Raw genomic sequence first — 18,861 nt, forward strand, 5'->3', positions numbered from 1 at the left:
TACAGAGAGACACATTAAATCTTAATATGAAAAAAAAATTTCCTAAAAGAATTACCTCAAAGTATAGTGGGCTACCTTTGGAAGTACTTAGCTCTATTTTTTTTGTGAGTCTTTAAGAAAAGCCTAGATTCTGTACCTTCCAATAGTGTATGGCCCAAATTTCATTTCATAAAGTAGTAAAGAAATATTTGGTAGGAAGTATTTGACAGTACTACTTCATGGAATAAACATGACCCTATTGAATACACATAAATACCTTTTTGGATTACTTATCTTTTCGACAAAAATGTAAACGTTAAAATATTTAGGAAACTGAAATGTATATCAAGTTCATCAATTGACTACCTATTTAAGTATGATTATAGACATTTTATTTTAAAAAATCTAAATTTTATTATCTATTGATTAATTCATTTGAAGACAAAAAGTCCCAGTCAGGTAAAGATTTTTTTTTTTTTTTGGTAACAACAAAATTATTGGTAGTGATTTAAAAAACAGTGAGAATACGGTTAAATTTAGAGCGTCATTCATTTTTAAAATGTTATGTGAAACTTCAGAATCTCTGTATATATTATTGAGAAGGACTAGAGGCCTACTTTTGTTGTTATTCTGTCATGTACAATTTGTGATCTCATATACCAGAATATCAATACTGCACATGGAGTTTTCTTGGCAAAAATAATGAAGTAGTTTGCTACTTCTTACTCCAATGGGTTAAAACAAACAGAGGTTAAGTGACTTGCCCAGGTCACCTAAAAAGTAAGTATTTGAGGCCCAATTTAAAATCAGTTCTTTCTCATTCTAGCACCAGTGTTCTAGACACTGAGCCATCTAGCTGCATCAAGCAGCTCCTTCTTTAGAGTTTTATACTCACAAACATATACTTATATATACTACATATTGTGTATATGCACATATATGTGGTATATGTAATAATATCATATAAATATATATATATATATATAATACATGGTAGCTATAAAGAAAGTATATATATATATCACACATACATATTTACATGCAAACATATACAATATGTGAATATGTCTATATGTGTGTATGTGTATTCTTAAAAGTATGTAGCTGAAAATTTTCCCAGTTTGTAATGAACTCTATTGAGATACATTAAAAATTAAATTTACTATTATGCTAATATAGTACATAATTTTTAAACACAAGTGTCTATCATCATTCCAGCTTTTGAGAATATTGGGGAATATCCAGAAATCTTCCAAAGTTTTAAGAATTGAAAGCCCTAAGCCTCTTGGATTTTTTTTTTTTTTTTTTTTTTTTTTTTTTATTTTAAACCCTTAACTTCTGTGCATTGACTCATAGGTGGAAGAGTGGTAAGGGTAGGCAATGGGGGTCAAGTGACTTGCCCAGGGTCACACAGCTGGGAAGTGTCTGAGGCCGGATTTGAACCTAGGACCTCCCGTCTCTAGGCCTGGCTCTCAATCCACTGAGCTACCCAGCTGCCCCCAAGCCTCTTGGATTTTGAATAAGACCAATTTCTCTGGTTTTATGAGTTTTTTTTTTTAATTTTTCTTTGCATTCTCTTGTCTATAAATATACTCACAGTGGATGTTGTTATTACACTTAATCATCTTTCCTACAAAATTTCACTGTATATCTAAATTTTCTACCTACAGTATTACATGCACTTTTCTAGAAATAATTAGCTTTATCTACTTTTTAATTGATTTTTATATCTCCCTTCTGAATACTCTAACTTGATAGTATTATCCACTAGCAGACTGGATATTTCAGACTTTTATTTCATGACAAGGACTCTAAGATGTATTTAAACATAATAATCTTCAGCAAATTTCTATTTCACAAATTCCTAGTTTTATTCTCTCTCTTTTTGCATAACTTGGGCCACCATTTATTTTTCCTTTTCAGACTTTTAAAATATTATAATTATTCTTGGCTTCTCTTTCCTTTAGAGACAGGTAGTTGGCACAATGGAAAGAATGCTGGATCTGGCATCAGGAAGACCTGAGTTCAAGTACAGCCTCAGACACTTAATAGTTGTGTTAACCTTGGCAAATTGCTTGACCTTGCTGTCTGCCTCAGTTTCTTCATTGATAAAATAATGATAATAATAGCAGAGTTCCCAGAGCTTTTGTGAGAATCAAATGAGACCATAATTATAACTCACTGAGAACAGCGTTTGGCATGTAGTGTCATGTAGCAAGGGCTATATAAATGTTTTTGATGTTCAGTCGTTTCAGTCAGGTCCAACTCTGTGACTCCCTTTTGGAATTTTCTTGGAAAGGACACCAGAAGAGTTTGCTATTTCTTTCTCCAGCTCAGTTTAGAGATGAAGGAACTGAGGCAAACAGAGTTATGTGACTTCCCCAAAGTCACACAATTAGTAAGTGTGTAAGGACAGATTTGAATTTAGGAATATGAGACTTCCTAACTCCAGGCCCAGTACTCTATCCACTGGGCCACTTAACTGCATGTAAATGTTAGCTATTATCACATTAATTATTATCAATGCCAACCCAAATAAGAAATCCAACTGAGTATATCTTTTAGTTTATTCCCCTTTTTTCTTTTCCTGTTGATTTCTTACGGGCCTTCTTATTTATAATTTATATTACTGGGAAAAACTGTTAAAATAGCCTTCCATTCCTTTAACTGGCTTAACTTTCCCTACAATCTATCTTATTAATGGTGGCCAAATTAGCCTCCCAAACACTGTAGCTTGTCCAAAACTACAAAAGTAAGCATCTAAGGTAGAGTTCTATGAAGTACTCAAAAGTACGGAAAAAAAAAAAAATCACCATTCTGTGGTTAACTTGATGATATGCCTTTGATATTTACTAGATGAATCCTTAAATAACAGATATAGAATTCATAGCTTTGCTTTTACTTCAACACTTTTCTAATTGATAAATCTTGAGTTTGTTATTTAATGGGCTTGCTTTCCAAAGAGTTGCTTCCATATAATGCTTCTAGCCTTAAAATACCCCAAACTTTCCTCAAATCAATGAAAAGTTTGTCAGTAAATAAGTATTTATTAAGCACTATGTGATAGGAGCTGTGATAAATATAGATACAAACATAGGTACAAAAACAAAGTCCCTGCCCTCAAGGAGTTTACATTCTAATGTAGGAGACAACAAGCAAATAAATGTATTCAAACAAGTTATTTATAGAATGAATAGGAAATAATTAAAAGATGACTTCAGAATCCTTGATATTGGTTTCTCCTGATGTGTGAGCCTTGTGACATTGTGATGGCCTTTTTCTGTTATCTCTCCAAAGTTTCCACCCCACTGTTTTCTGATCACTTTGAAGACTCCTTGTGAAAGTCCTGCATTCTTGCTTTGCCTTCAACCACATTTACTTGTAAACTACAAATGTACTATTTATGGTCCCTGGCAGGCTGCCCCGTGGTAGCATTGACTTTCCTGGTTGCCCCACTTTTTTATTTTCCTGTGATGTTCCAGGCTTTTTTTTTTTTTTTTTTTTTTTTTTTGGGCAGATCTAGCCTGGAAGAAATAACTTGCTATAATTTTTCACTAGATTTCCTGGTCATTACTCAAGTCTACTGAATGTTTTGCTGGAGTAGGTTTATGAGAGCTGGATGATCTACTTCTTGTTTGGGAAGCCAATTTCAATATTTTTTTCCTCCCTCTGCATCTACAGAAAATTTCAAGAATGCTGAAAATAGAGCATAAGCTATTTGATTTGCCCATTAAAAAAAAAAAAATCTTTGTAGATAGAAGTTCTAGCCTTATGGGAAAAGAAACCATATTTCTAGGTTTACAAATTGAATGGTTAATGAGGAAGTAGTTATTTTCAGGTAGTAGAAAATGAGCTAAAAATAGGGATAATTTGAAGATGAAAAACAGAATGCAGTGAATGAGTTAAGAAATTTCATTTTTGTCTTGGTAACTCTAGGAACTCACAACAGGCCATGAATAAAGTTGGCGTTTTAATGGCATGGTAGATAGAGTGCTGGGCCTAAAGTCAGAAAGATAAGTTTAAATCTGGTCTAAGACACTAACTAGTTATGTCGTCTTTGGTAAGTCACTAAACCCTGTTTTCCTCAGTTTCTTCATCTATAAAAAAATGAACGAGAGAAGCAAAGGATAAGCCATTCCAGTGTCTTTGCCATGAAAATCCCAAATTAGGCCTGTTGTGTCTGAACAGACAGTGAGTCTGTTGTGACTGAAAAATGACTGGGACAACAGAGCAAAATATCTATTTAATACTGTATTTGTGAAAGTGAAATCTGAAGAGAAGAAGAGGGATGGTGAGAAATGAGAGGAAAAGAGGGAACAAGAAAAAGAGACAAGCAGGCAATGGGAATGATAGATGCAATGAAATAATGTTTCAAAGAAAGAAGGAAGGAGGTAAAGAGGATGAAGAGTGATATGGGAGTTTAGAAGAGAATTCATTTCCTGGTAAATTATGGGGAAAGGTCATTCTGAGAGCAAAGAGAGGAGGTTTGGAAAAACTGCTGTGGGGACTGGGCTATAGATTCAATTAAGGATGAATTAAATGATTGTTGTGCACAGAAGAAGGTCCATTTGAAGTTAGATAATGGGTTTGCAGTGGATCCAATTAGTGTAGTAACAATACTTTCTAAAGTAGTAGAGCTGACTAGAGAGGGAAGAGAAATAGTGAAGACATGCTCCATGGTTGAAATGATCCATCTTTAATATTAATTGGCAGGCACAGTAGGAGAACAAGAATACATGTGACTCCCAGAGTAGAAGATACCTTCTTGAAATGACTGACCAAATGATCAACACTACCCAGAAGGCAAAAAGAATCCAAAAATAAGGAAGGACCAGAGATTAAAGTGAAGAAAAGTAAGAGGCTGGAAAATTATGATCAGAATTTTGGATCTGGTTGCTTGTAACTGAGGGATTATGGTATTAGAGGATAGGGATGTTGGGAATTTGATGCTCAAGGTGTTAGAAGGGTAATCAAATATTCATTACAATTCCCAATTATTAAGATAGGGCTATGGTTGGAAAAAAAGAATGCAGTGAGCTGCTGAAATACTTTTGGAAATGGAAGAGAGCTCAAGATGCTAGTCAATGACAAATGCGATGATCTAGAAAAGGTGCTTTAAATGGATTTCATGGCTCTAATGAAGGAAATACTGTTTACTGATTGATAGCAGAACAAAACCTAAAAATGGAAGTGGGGAGGGATCAAAAAGTAATCTGCTGGAGGCAGCTGGGTAGCAGTGGATTGAGAGTCAGGCCTAGAGACAGGAGGTCCTAGGTTCAAATGCAGCCTCAGACACTTCCCAGCTGTGTGACCTTGGGCAGGTCACTTGACTCCCAATGCCCACCCTTACCACTCTTCCACCAACAAACCAACACACAGAAGTTAAGGGTTTAGAAAAAAAAGTAATCTGCTTATTCTTCTTCATTCTGTCCATATGAGGGCATGCAAAAAGAAAGGTAACCTTCATGTGAAGGCTAGTGGATATTCTGTCAGGCCAATTGGAAAGGCCATACTTGGACAGGTATGGATTGGAATAGATATAGACTCTGAGGTCCTTTCCACTCTGAGATTTTGTGATTTCATGAGATTGTAGAAGAGCACATTTTGGAGATTTTTTTTCAATCTAATTCAATTGTAATAAGAATGGCTTTGGAGTTAAAGGATTTGAGTTTAAAGCCTTCCTCTGATGCTTACTGCCAATGAGACCCAGAAGAAGTTGCTAATCTCTATGGACTTCAGTTTCAGCATCTTTAAAATGAGGGAATTGTTCAAGGGGGCCTCTGAGGTCTCATTCCTGCTTTAGATTTATGATCTTAGAATTTCCGGTTTTGCTTGGAATAGAGCATCTGAGGTCTCATATAACCTTGAAATTCTGTGATTCTATGATAGTGTTTCTTCAAGGGAAAGTAAAATTCCAAATAATGCCAAGGGTAGAGGAAGAGTACAAGTAATGATGAAAGGGTTTTAGTTAACAATAGAATGGAGGTTACAGAGGGCATAGTAGAAATAGGGATCAGAGAATTAGGACCATAGGATGTACAGTGCTAAGTTGGATAGAGATGAAAATAAGGGGTAAAGTGGAGCAAAAAAAAAAATCTTAGTGATGGTTCTGAATGACAAAGATTAGGAACCCAACAGTTTGTGTCTTGCTAGCCTTCCTGTGGAGTGCCAAGTAGGCAGAAGCTGAAGCACAGAGATGCAGCTGAGTTCACTTAGAATTCTGCTGGGACCATGCCTTTGCAGACTGCCCCTCCTGCTCATTTGATTACAGTAGGAAAGGGTCAGAGGTTGCAGCTGAGGGAGGAGAGTGTTTTAGGAAGATTATCTTGACTGTGGTGAGCAAAATGGATTTAAGAGTACAGAATGGCAACAGGGCAACCATTTAGGAGACAATTACAATATACCAGCCTTGATGAGAAAAGGCCCTATACTAGGTGGGCAGGAATGGAAAAGAAAGGAAAACTCAATAAACCTTGGTGGGACATTTCTATGTGAGTGGCATGGGAGAGGGAATAGTCAAAAATGACTCCAAGGATTTGAGTCTGGATAACATTCGTTGTAGTTGCCTGATGCTTTTAAGAAAACCGTTCACAGGGACTTGCTTGAAAGTTTGTGTCAGATAAGTATAGTTTGAGATATAGCCTAATAGATTTTAATTCCTGTGTGATTTTCTTTCATATGATAGAAGTAGACTGGAAAAAAAATTATTACATTGCTATAGAAATGAATTCAACTTAATGGGTAAACAGGAGTACAAGGGAGAGAGAAAAGACAGAATAATAAGAGGCAGGGAAGATTAAGGGAAAGATTAGTCAGTTATTCTATTTCATTTTTCACTTGACTCCAGGATCTAAATAAACTCAGTTCTTCTCAAAGTAAGTTCTTTTTAAAGATTTTCTGAGTCACAATGGAGGAATCCATGCAAATCCTTAAATTTCTCCTTCAGGGAGAAGTAGACAAAGCTCAGTCCTCCCACACCCATGAACCACAGGCACAATGTCTTCAGATATCTTGCTGAAAGTAATCTGAAGGACACAGTGGTTGCAACTGTATCCTTCCGTGTCTCATTCCCACCTCTCATCTGAGCCAAAAACTTAGATACTGAAGAAGGAGGATTCCAAGTTCCTGGGAAAGTTCTCCTCTGATCATCTGGTCCAACAGGCAGAATTATTTGATTCAATGTCAGCTTAGCTATATTCAAATGATAAACCCCTTATCTACCTTCATAGTTAAGAGTATACATTCTTCTCCAAGTATACTATTCTTTTTTTTTGTATAAGTACCTGTGTTATGTTATTATTTTTCTTTTCTTTATTTCCCACAAAGTTATTTTAAATAAAAGTTAGCTTATGAATGCTGCCCTAAAAGCCTGCATATAAGACACTTAGGTCATTGCATCTATCTATTCAATCTACCCCTGGCAGGTGAGAAGGAGGGAATAAACAGCTACTTGATTTCACTGAATTAATTCCACACTGCTCTTATGGATTTGGACCTTAAGAATACAATTTAGGGATTGATGACCTTCTCTGGTTCCTAAAAATTCCCCTTCACAATACACCTTTCACAATCTGACTGCTTCTTACCTTTTCAGTCTTCTTAAGTTTCATTAATATTCATGTGTTTGGTAATCTTGTGACTCTGTTTCCTTCCTGTTCTTTGCCCAAAGCAATCCCACCTAAGTCTTTTCACTTCCTGTCCCTCTTGCCTGAGACTTTCTCCTTCCTTATCCTGATCACTTGGTCTCCCAGGCTTCCTTCACATCCAAGCTAAAGTCTATTTTCTAAATGAAGTCTTTCTCATTTAATACTAGAATGCTAGTGCCTTCACTCTGTTGATTGACTCCAATTTATCCAATAATATTTTCTTTGTACATGGCTATTTGCATTAGACTGTGGGCTCTTTGAGATCAGGGGATTCCCCTACCCCCTTTTGAATTTCTTTGTTTCATCCCTTTTTGGCATCTATTAAAGGATTTAATAAAATGTTGATTTGATTGGAATGAATTATGTAGGAATCAACATGACTATATAGAATGAATTTTTAAAAATCCTCTTTACTCTTTTTTCTGTCTCTCCTTAATAGTGTATTAGAGAAAGGTTACATGACCTATCAGAGACTCACCTTTACTGTCACTATATTGGTGTGAGGGAGCAAGGCAATTATTGAAGAAGCTGCTTATTTTTCTTGATCTAGTACTTTCATGAAAAGGAAGGCATAAGAGTATAATTCAAAGAAAACAAGACTGAACCAGAAGAACACTGTACACAGAGACTGATACACTGTGGTAAAATCGTAAGTGAACTTCTGTACTGGAGCAATGCAATGATCCAGGACAATTCTGGGGGATTTATGGAAAAGAACACTATCTACATTCAGAGGAAGAACTACAGGAGTGGAAACACAGAAGAAAAGCAACTGCTTGAACACATGGGTTGATGCGGACACAATTTGGGATGTAGACTCCAAACAATCACCCCAGTGCAATTATCAATAATATGGAAATAGGTCTTGATCAATAACACATGTTAAAACCAGTGGAAATGCGTGTCAGCTGGGGGGGGGCTTGAGGAGCTGGAGGGGAGAGTAAAAACATGAATCATGTAACCATGGAAAATGTTTCTAAAGAATAAAAATTTAAATACAAAGAAAACAAGACTGAGAGAGACTCGATAAACCAGGGTTTTAAATGCAGACCTATTTTTGATCATGTGCAAATTACTTGTCCTTTGTGAGACTCAGTTTCTGCCTCTGTAAAATGGGAATAAGATTATCCTACCACAGAGTTTTTGTGAAAAATCATTAAAATCATCCTCAGAAAACACTTTGCAAATTTCAATGCATGTTGAAGGAAGAGGGCCAGGAAGACTTAGTCTTAACTGAATTTTCTTTGAAAACAAGAAAGTCTTATTTTCTAACTTTCCTTATCTACTCTCTAAACTTTAAAAGTCCCAGTATCTTTCCTCCTTGGGCAGAAACTGAGTCATTGTTATTTAGTGGAGGATTTTTGGGACAGGCATTTGGTGTTAGACTGATAAACTTTTTCCATCCAAAGTAGTCAGAGCATATACAGAGCTCTATGGGAGGCCCTTCAATCCTAGCCTCCCACTCTCTACTATTGAAGTACTTACCAGTATAATTAGGCATAAAGTCTGAGCCCTTCTTATGCATTATATATTACAATCCTGGCCATGATAAATAGATTATAATGTAGAGGAAAAGCAAAATCTACAATCATTTCAGAATGTCTTGATGGATTAACAGCAGAAATTCTCCAGCTTTGTTTAAAGAGAAATTAAAAAAAAATAACCCACTTTCATGAACATGGTAAAACAACCAATATTGTTAAGCTAAAAAAATATTCTGGATAAGAGATACCTCAAGCTTTGTATATATAGTAATCTTGACCTTCCTGTCTCAGTTGTAATTGTAAAATATATGATCACCTGTCTGTCTTGGTCTTGAGAAGGTAAGGTTTTCTTGTTTTGATAGCAAAGCCTAAAAGTTGCATTGAAAATTTTATTCCAGAACTCCCCTTTTCCTCTTGGCTGATCCTTTCTCCCCTTCTTTCTCTCCTGTGAAATGTTTTACTTATTTATCCCAAGTTGTCACAGAATGCTGCTGATTAGCTTTGTACTCTGAGATGAAAGGTCATAAATGTTTATAACAGCCTGAAAGATTATAAAAGTAAAGTCTATACCCTACAAATCTAAGGCTCCAATGAGCAAGTAGTCTTTCTTAGCTTGGATGGATAGATAGAAATAGATAGATAGATAGATAGATAGATAGATAGATAGATAGATAGATAGATAGATAGATAGATAGATAGATAGATAGACAGATGTAGTTGTTTTTTTTTTTTCCATTGCTGTTTAGTTGCTCAAGTTACTCAAACCCTAACAGCCAATGTTGCTGGGGGCTGATATTCTCTTTCAGCCCTTGAAGAACCCAGGATGAGATATTCCTCAATAATAATCATATAGAGTCAAATATTTGTCATATAATAATCATATATGTCAAATAATAATCATATAGAGACAAATATTGTCAAATAAGTCAGAGATGATAAATTAAGCAAAATAACACCATGGACAATACAGAAACATAGCTATTTCTTGCATTATTTGTAATACCAAAAAATAGAGTGACACTTGCCTCCTTGCTTTTTTCCCACATAACACTATCTCCCCTATCCTGTTCCCCTCCCCCCAACTGGCTTTTCCCTATACCTAGAATGTTCTCCTTTTCTGACTTCCTTAGCTCCCTTCTTACTACATTCCTACCTTATACAAGCCTTTCCCCATCCACTTAGTAAAAAAGGCTTTCATCTCTTGAATTATCTTGTATATATCTTGCATGTTGTCTCTCTTAAACATTTTGTTTTTCTTTCTATCCCCAGCATTTAGCCCATTGCTTAGATAGATTCTTAATTAAGTGTTTATTGACTATTTTAAAAGCTCTATAGCAAAATGAAAGCTTCCTCACTATGTGTAAAAACGAACCAAACCAACCAATTAAACAAATAAAAACCTCTTATCTTGGTTCCTAGAAGGTTTCACTCAGGAAATTAAAAGCTAAAAACCTAGAGATTATGCTTCCACATAACTAATATACATTTGCTAAATAATATACATTTGCTTTCCTCAGTAAATAGACCCATAGTTTTTACAATACTTCATTCGTATCTGGACATTTGAAATATAATTTTATTTATAAACCAAGAATGAATAGGCTAACTATGGAAAGTTTTTATGACCAGTGTAACATCTATTCTCAAATGGGAAGTAAAACTCCTACTGGAATCTAGGACTTATTAAGAAAAATAAAATTTAAAAACAGAAAATATTTTTTCAGAAAATATTAAGAATAAAAGGAAGGATCAAATAAATTCAAGAATCTGTACCTTCTTGTCCCCTACTGAGATATCTTCTAGCATTGAAGAGATGGAAGCATCAAAAGCGCCTAATGGAACACCTCTCTTTTAAATTATAAAACAATATGTAACAATTTGTCTCTTTAGCCATCCCCAGGAGGGAGAAACTTGATACTGTTTTCCTTATAAAGCATCAAAACAGGGAGAAAAAAAACAGACATGAAAGGTCAGCTGGATTCTTGTTCATTTGTCTTTAGTCTGGTAGCAGCAGTCTGATGCCTGAGATCAGGAGCAATACTTTCAGTCAATATTCAATAAATATTTTTAAAGAGCATCAATAAAAGTTGAATTTTTCTACTTTTATATCTTTACTAACAAAATCCTTCCTCTTTTTCACACAGAGCATCAATCTAATTCTTTTGTTATAGTTTCTTTCTAGACTAAATGGACTAAAGTCAATTTAGTTAATTTTCTTAAACTCTATTACTAATTTATTCTTTTCTCAGCCATTTATTTTCAGTTTTTAGATAATCTCTTGATGGGTTTAGAAAGACTGGAATATTAACAATTAAACTTTAGCTTTCATTAAATTAAATTTCATTCAATTTAAATAATTTTTAGTATTAAAAATAAATAGCACTCTATTCACTCAGAAAGTATTTTTCTGGATTTTTTTCTTAGAAATAATAATATTTTTAAAAAAAAATCCTTACCTTCCAGCATTGATCCAGTACTGGTAGAAAAGTGGTAAGGGCTAGGCAATAGAAATTAAGTATCTTATGCAGGGTCACACAGCTAGAAAACCATTATCTCTTATTTCTGGATCTGGTTTTCTATCTATTGAAACATCTAGCTGCACTCAGATCACCAGGACAAAAGATCATGATTTTCACTCCCCTTCATGATGAGGTAGAGGAGAGAGAAACTAGTGAAAATAATATAAATGGAAACATTTGGAACAAGGAATTTTATGAAAATATGATTAATAATTTTGCTCATGTTGTATTTGAAATGCCAATGGGACATCCAAGAAGAATTATTCACTTGGCAATATAGTCCTGGAGTTCAGCAAAGGGATCTGGATCTAGACATTTAGGCATTATTGGAAAAGTGATAATTGAACTCATAGGATCTGCTAAAAATATGATTTTAACTTTTAATGAAACACTGGCTCAGTGTAATAGTTTTTAATGACTATACTCTCCAAGAGGATATTTTGGGCGGAGGGAGAACATTCTATCATTTCATCACTTCTAATATAGTATTTACTTAAGAGACTTGGGCCTTCAAAATCATTTTGCCAAACCACTTTTTTTTAAACTTTTACCTCTTTCTAGAAGGAATATTGGGTATTGGTTCCAGCAGAAGAGAGGTAAAGACTAGGAAATGGCGATTAAGGTGACTTGCCTAGGGTCACAGAACTAGGAAGTATCTGAGGGCAAATTTGAACCCATAACCTCCCAATTCTGGGTCTGGTTCACAATACATTGAGTCAATTAGCTGCCCCTGAAAGCCTTTGTAAAGGAAGAACAAAAGTATACCTAATTACATTTCCAATTAATGTTTTTTAATTGGGAAATTTAATTTGGGATATTAATTTTATTGAAGTCAAATTTCAAAAAAGAGCAGAATTGTATTTTTATGTTCTACATGTTGATTTTATCATACATTTTACATATCCATAAAATATATATTTCTTCACATACTTAAATCATGGTTTTAAAAGGATTATAAGTATTTATACTTATGACATATTTTTTAGTCATACATGTAATTTATTTGATGCTGGGATTGAATTAATCCATGAATAAAAACATTCCTCTTATGGGAATGCATGCTCTGATTCATGACAATTCATTTACAGCAGTTTGAAAGGAATTCTGTGGTTAAATATAGGGTCTCACTTACTGTCTCTGTCAGTCTTTCTCTCTCTGTGTTTTTGAGTGTATATGTGTGTTTGTCCATGGATATAACAGAGTACTAGCCTCTTGAGCCTCTGCAGCTACTTCCATATGGAAGAGACCAGGCAGCCTGCCTCTAGGAGACTAATGGTAACATGTAATATAAGTATATTGTAGAGACTATGGGACATATTAGACATTCTGTAATTAGTTCTTTTGTTCTTACTATGTGGTGAACAACAGACTATTTAATTGACTATAACTGAGGAACTAGAATTGGGTCATATATTTGGGCCTGGAAGTAGCCTTAACCACCTCAAAATCTTTTTCTCTTTTTGTGGCCTTCTGCTCTTGAACTGATTCTTTTGTTGATAATGGAAGAGCAAGAGCTTCTGTGAAGAGAGCCAAATTAGAAACATGAAGAGGGAAAACAGAACAGAAAAAGAGTATAAAGCCTAATTAGAATCAGTTTAAGAGTTTATGAAACATTTAAAGGTCTTACCCAGCATCTTGTTAAACAAACTGAAAGTAAAATTTGTTCTCTCACTGTTTCAGCTAAGCACCCTGCTCCTCCCACTGCTTTGTCTTCTTCTTTACTAAAGAATCCAACCTGAACCTCCTCCTCCTTCTCCTGGTCCTCCTTCCCTTCTTTGTCTTTCTAGTTTACCCCTGTCTCAAGAGCCCTGTTCAAGGTAAAAATTAAGCGAGTAGAAACAGAGGCTAGTGATCATGTGGAAGTTCACAGAGAAACTATCACCAACTGTGCCTATTCCCCTTGGAGTCAGTGTGATTCTGTTCATTGTGCTAAGTCTCCTAAACCCCTGTGAAGATCCTGCTGCCTTTCAGGAGTAATTTAAAATCCTCTGCTTAACCTATAAACCCAAAATTCTAGACTTCTATCAGTTAGTGCAAGTAGCAGAGTGTTGGTTTATTGAGCGGGAATTCCAGACTGGACAATGTATCTGAAATATGATTGGGAACCTGAGGAACATTTTAAGATGGCTACCCAAATTTTGGTTATTTTATTGAGGGCTATGTCCACTGCTTTCTCCCAGTCAATAGACCTTTCCAAGGTCAGGGCAGTTAAGCAGAAGGCAAGTGAATTGATTTATGAGTCCTGCAACACTTTATCAAGAGTTATGATGATAATTCAGGTCTTAGTTAATTACCACTTTATGCTTCTTGAGGGCATCTTGCCAGAGGTTTCAGTTTTAGTTCAGTGCAACATCTTGGACTGGCAGAATATTAATACTCAGACCTTACTTAAAAGCATTGATAGATACCAAGATACCTTGAGAACTGAACAGAAAGAGAAAAGGAATTGGATTTTAAAACTCTAATTATACAAGCTTTAGGACCCATGACATCCACCAGTCCCTACCCTATTTGCCTCAGCAGCCCCATTAGGCAAGTGTATGTCATTATAAAAGTCCTGCATTGGAAAAATGACTGCTGTGATTGGCTCCATAAAGGCAAAATCAAGAAGAAAGTGTGTGCCAATCCAGAAACCCTCCTGTTTTTGTTGTCTGTGACTACACCCCACTTCCAATCCCTCTGATTTGAGCTGAAGGTGCTCCAAGGGAGAGGAATATTTGTTTGCTGTTCAAATGGTGGTATTTTCACCCCTGAGGATGTTACCATTACTATGTGTGACCATGCCCTCTCAGTGTTGGTAGATTCCAGAGCATCTTTGTCTATTCTAAACTCTATTCTGTTGCTCCTAAACCCCTTTGGAGTACTAACACTATTACTATGGTGGGGAGTGCTGAATGTCTTTTCTGTCACCATCTCTGAACCCCTTTCTTCTTTATTGGGTGGCCTCTCTGAAAGTCACCCTTTCCTACTCTCCTTCCCTCAGAAACTTGTCTCCTGGGGAGTGATTTTCTTTCCAAATTCAATACTTCACTTGAGTTTCACTCAAAAGTATACATTGACCTATCATTTGCCACCATTCTGAGGAGTATTGAATATTTACTAGTTATGTGTACAACCCTGATTTTTTACCCAGACTCCCACTGATCTTGATTCCTTATTGTGTTCAGTGACAGCATCTATAGACCCTAGACTCTACTGATATTGGTGTTATGTCCAATCTATGCCCTATCATAGTTCAGGTCGATCCTCCCAAACTGTCCCTTCCCTATCACAATATTCACTCAGCAATGCTACAATTGAAGTTACCTTTCCCATCATTTAAAATCTCCCTTCTAAAGGGCTCATAATACCTTGTTCCAGTCCTTACAGTTCCCCCATTTTTTAGATCCCAAAGCCTAGAGGACACAGCTGGTATCTTGTCCATGATTTTGTTACTGTTATTTACATTGTAATCCACAAGAGTCTTGGTAGTTCCTAACCCTCATACCTTACTCAATCTGATTCCTCTAGCTTCTAAATATTTTACATGTGTTGTTCTATGAAGTATTTCTTTTCTGTTAATGTTACCAGAAAGCATTTTTTTTTGCTTTCTTCTGAGAAGGTCAATATGATACCTGGACTCTTCTTCCTCAGTGATACACTGAGTCCCTTCCTATTTCTTTCAAATTTTGTGTAATCACTTGTCAGAATTGATCTTTGATCTTTTCAGGATTTACTCTTCTCCAGTATGTTGATGATTATGTCCCTTATCATTTGATGTGTTTGCCAAAGATTCAGTATACCTTTTAACATCACTTGCCAAAGGGGAACATAAAGCTTCATGGGGGAAGCTCCTTTTCCCTCACCTTCTGTAAATTCCTTGTCCATATTGTTACTTTTCATATACTTCATTAAGGATCTGACCATTTTAAAGACATTCTTCAATTTCCTCAGCCAATAACTAAGTGTCAGCTTAGAGCAGTGATTCCCAAAGTGGGTGCTACCACCCCCTGGTGGGTGCTACAGCAATCCAGGGGAGTGGTGATGGCCACAGGTGCATTTATCTTTCCTATTAATTGCTACTATAATTTAAAAAAATAATTTCCAGAGGGCTAAGTAATATTTTTTTTCTGGAAAGGGGACAGTAGGCCAAAAAAGTTTGGGAACCACTGGCTTAGAGGCTTTTTGGGACCAGCCAGATGCCGTAGTTTACAAATCCTGGTGTTTTCCTTTATTGACTGCTTTCTCTGATCTACTCAAAAAAATGACCTGCCAGATTCATTTAAATTGACTAGGTCCTCCTATGAAGCTTTCCAAACTTTCAAGGCCTCTTTCATGTACCTCCTTTCCATCTGTGTCCCAAATTACAAATTTCCATTTTTCTGTTTGCTTCTAAAAAGGAGGAAATGCATGTGGGGTATTAACCCCAAAGCATTGCAGACATTGATTTGCTCTTGGATATTATATTAAGACTAGATGCTCTAACAAATGGATTTTCTAGTTGCCTAAGAGCAGCAGGGGCAACAGCAGAACTTGTTGTAACTAATATAATTCTGGACTCTCCCTTAACAGTGTTAATTCCTCATGCAGTAGAGGTATTAATCAATAGCCATTATTACACTCAGAATTTTTCTACCAGAGAAGTGAATAATTTAGAAGCAAGATTTTTTAGTTACCCAAGCATAACTATTGATCAGGCATGGACTCTCAACCCTGCAACTTTTCTTTTTCATAAGGTACAGGACAATGATGATGAAGAACATGTTTGGAAATTTTTTCTTGATAATATCCTTTCTTACAGATTGGATTTAAGTAAAATACCCATGGAAGCAGTAGATTTTGGGTGATATACGGATGGTTCCTGTTCAAAGTACCCCAAAGGCTAATTAGTTCTAAGACATGGGATAGTGATTCCCAGAAGTAGTGGAGAAAAGACATTTAACTAAAGCCACTGGTTCAGCAGGCTGAACTTAGAGCTATTACCTGTGTATGTGAATTAGCTCAAGGAAAGAGAGTAAACAACTTTATACATAGCAGCTATGCATTTGGAGTAGTTCATGATTTTGAAATGCTTTGAGGACTTTAACTTCAAGTGGACAACCAATAAAAAACAAGGAATGGGCAAACAGACATTAAGACTATTTCTTCCCATAGCAGGAATTATAGTAACAATCCAAGGACACTGAATAGGACAAAGGAAATTCCTTTGATTAAGAAGTTGCAAGTTCTGTGGTCCCTGAAAAACTTATTGCAGTTTTTGTTACAACTGAATTCCAAGAGAAAATCAAACCTCTTATACTCAAAGATACTGAAGAAACTCAATTTATCATGATTAAACTAGATAAATTACTATCTGAACAAGGGACTTTGGGACCTAAAACTCAGTTGTAGAAGGGACCTAAAGGACTGGTAATCCTCCTTGATGTTCTTGCTTTTCCAATGATGATGTTTTTGTGCCAATTTAGTCACTATTCTTCTGAAAAAGTTGAGGATTTGACTCAAAAACATTGTTGGGGGAGATTCTCTGGCCCAGAGAATGAGATAAATACCAGTATTCTCCATCTCTCATGCATGCCTTATTCCCTTTCCTGGACTAGCCCCTTTTCTATCTATTTTTTGTTAGAAAAATATCCAATCTCTTCCTTTCTCAAACTGAGCTGTTCCAGCACTAGGTTGTTTACATGTACATGTTGGTAATAAAGAACATTCTTGAATTTTATAGGCACTGTATCTTTCAAGTATTCTTCCCTTCTGGGGAAAGAGGGACTTTCATCCCATAGGGTGCAAACCTCATTTGAAATTCCTTCCCTCCTTCTTCCTTCTTAGATCTTTAAGAGGGCATTATGCCTTGTATAAATTACAATTATAAATACATTTTCTTTATTGTAAATTGGGACTACTTTTATGAAATTCTGAATATTTTGTGGATTGTAGTTTGTTGTAGATTGAGAGTTAGAAGTCACTTTAGTGGGTATGTAGGCGAATTTTTTTTAATAAATCAGTAAACTGAGTCTAAGAGATTTTAAATAAGTTGTGTGAAGTCAGATAACAAATGATCACAATTTGAACACTAGTATACTGTTAAATGATTATTATCAGTCAGTCCATAAATATGTTCTAAGCATCTATTATGTGCCAAATACTTTGGTAAATGCTAGGAATAGAATTGCAAAATAGAAAGATAGTCCCTGCACTTCAAAATATTACAATGCAATTGAAGAAAACAACACACAAAGGGAAGCCAAAAAGGAGTAAGACACTTGATAGTGAAGCATGGTAAAGAAGTTAGAGAAGTCCCAAAATAGGGAAACTAAGTACACAATGAAGAGATGGCTGACTTGGGACCAGCTTTAAATGAAACTTTCAGGAGAGCTCTTTGCTCTGCCCACCAGCTCTTCAATCTGGGGGCTAAGTATAAATAAATAAAAATGATGCATCAAAAGTTAGAAATATTAGTCTATTCATTTGCTTAGTTGTGATTTTTCATTATTATTTTATTCTTCATTTGATTTCAATCAGTCATTCTAAAATAAGTCATTTTTTCTCTTCTTACCATTTGAAAAGTCTTAAATTTTTAGAAAAGTGTTCTTAATATTGCATGATAATTATGCTTTCTTTGTTCCTTTAACATTTTACTTTCTTAAGAAAAGTTATTCAATAATTCTTTCACTTTACTTAAAGTTTTGTTTGATAATAGTTTTCCCTTTCTTTTCATGTTTTCCTTTTTTAGAGTTTTTTTCTATTCTTTTAAGTATAGAAATAGAAGTGCATTTTAGTTGTTAAATATCCATTTTGGCAAAAGCAGTTCTGTAAAAGCTATATAGAACGAGCAAAAGAGTATTATAGATATGTGGCCCATAGCTATAGGAAAGAAAGCAAAGAATATGAGAAAAAAGGGAAAAAAGAAATTATGTTCCAAAAATTATTTGGAAAATAGATTTTTTAAAAGTCCACATTTTTTGAAATCTAGAAATGATTCGTTATACTAGAGTTAAGTGACACTTTATCAAATTAAACTGTATTTGAAAGCTTTTATACTTGTAAACATTAGGGACTTTGTATATTTGCTGCTTGGTATTCACACTAACAGAAGCCTTAGATGATGAGAGAAACAAATGACCAATACTGAATACAATGCCCAAGACTGAGCAGACAAGAGACTCTATGCACTATTTATATCAGTTCTTCTCTCTATAAATTATATATATATATGTATATATATATATGTATAAAATTTCCATTAATGTTAATTAA

The sequence above is a fragment of the Gracilinanus agilis genome, chromosome 1 (assembly GCF_016433145.1).
Source record: "Gracilinanus agilis isolate LMUSP501 chromosome 1, AgileGrace, whole genome shotgun sequence".
Classification (NCBI taxonomy): domain Eukaryota; kingdom Metazoa; phylum Chordata; class Mammalia; order Didelphimorphia; family Didelphidae; genus Gracilinanus; species Gracilinanus agilis.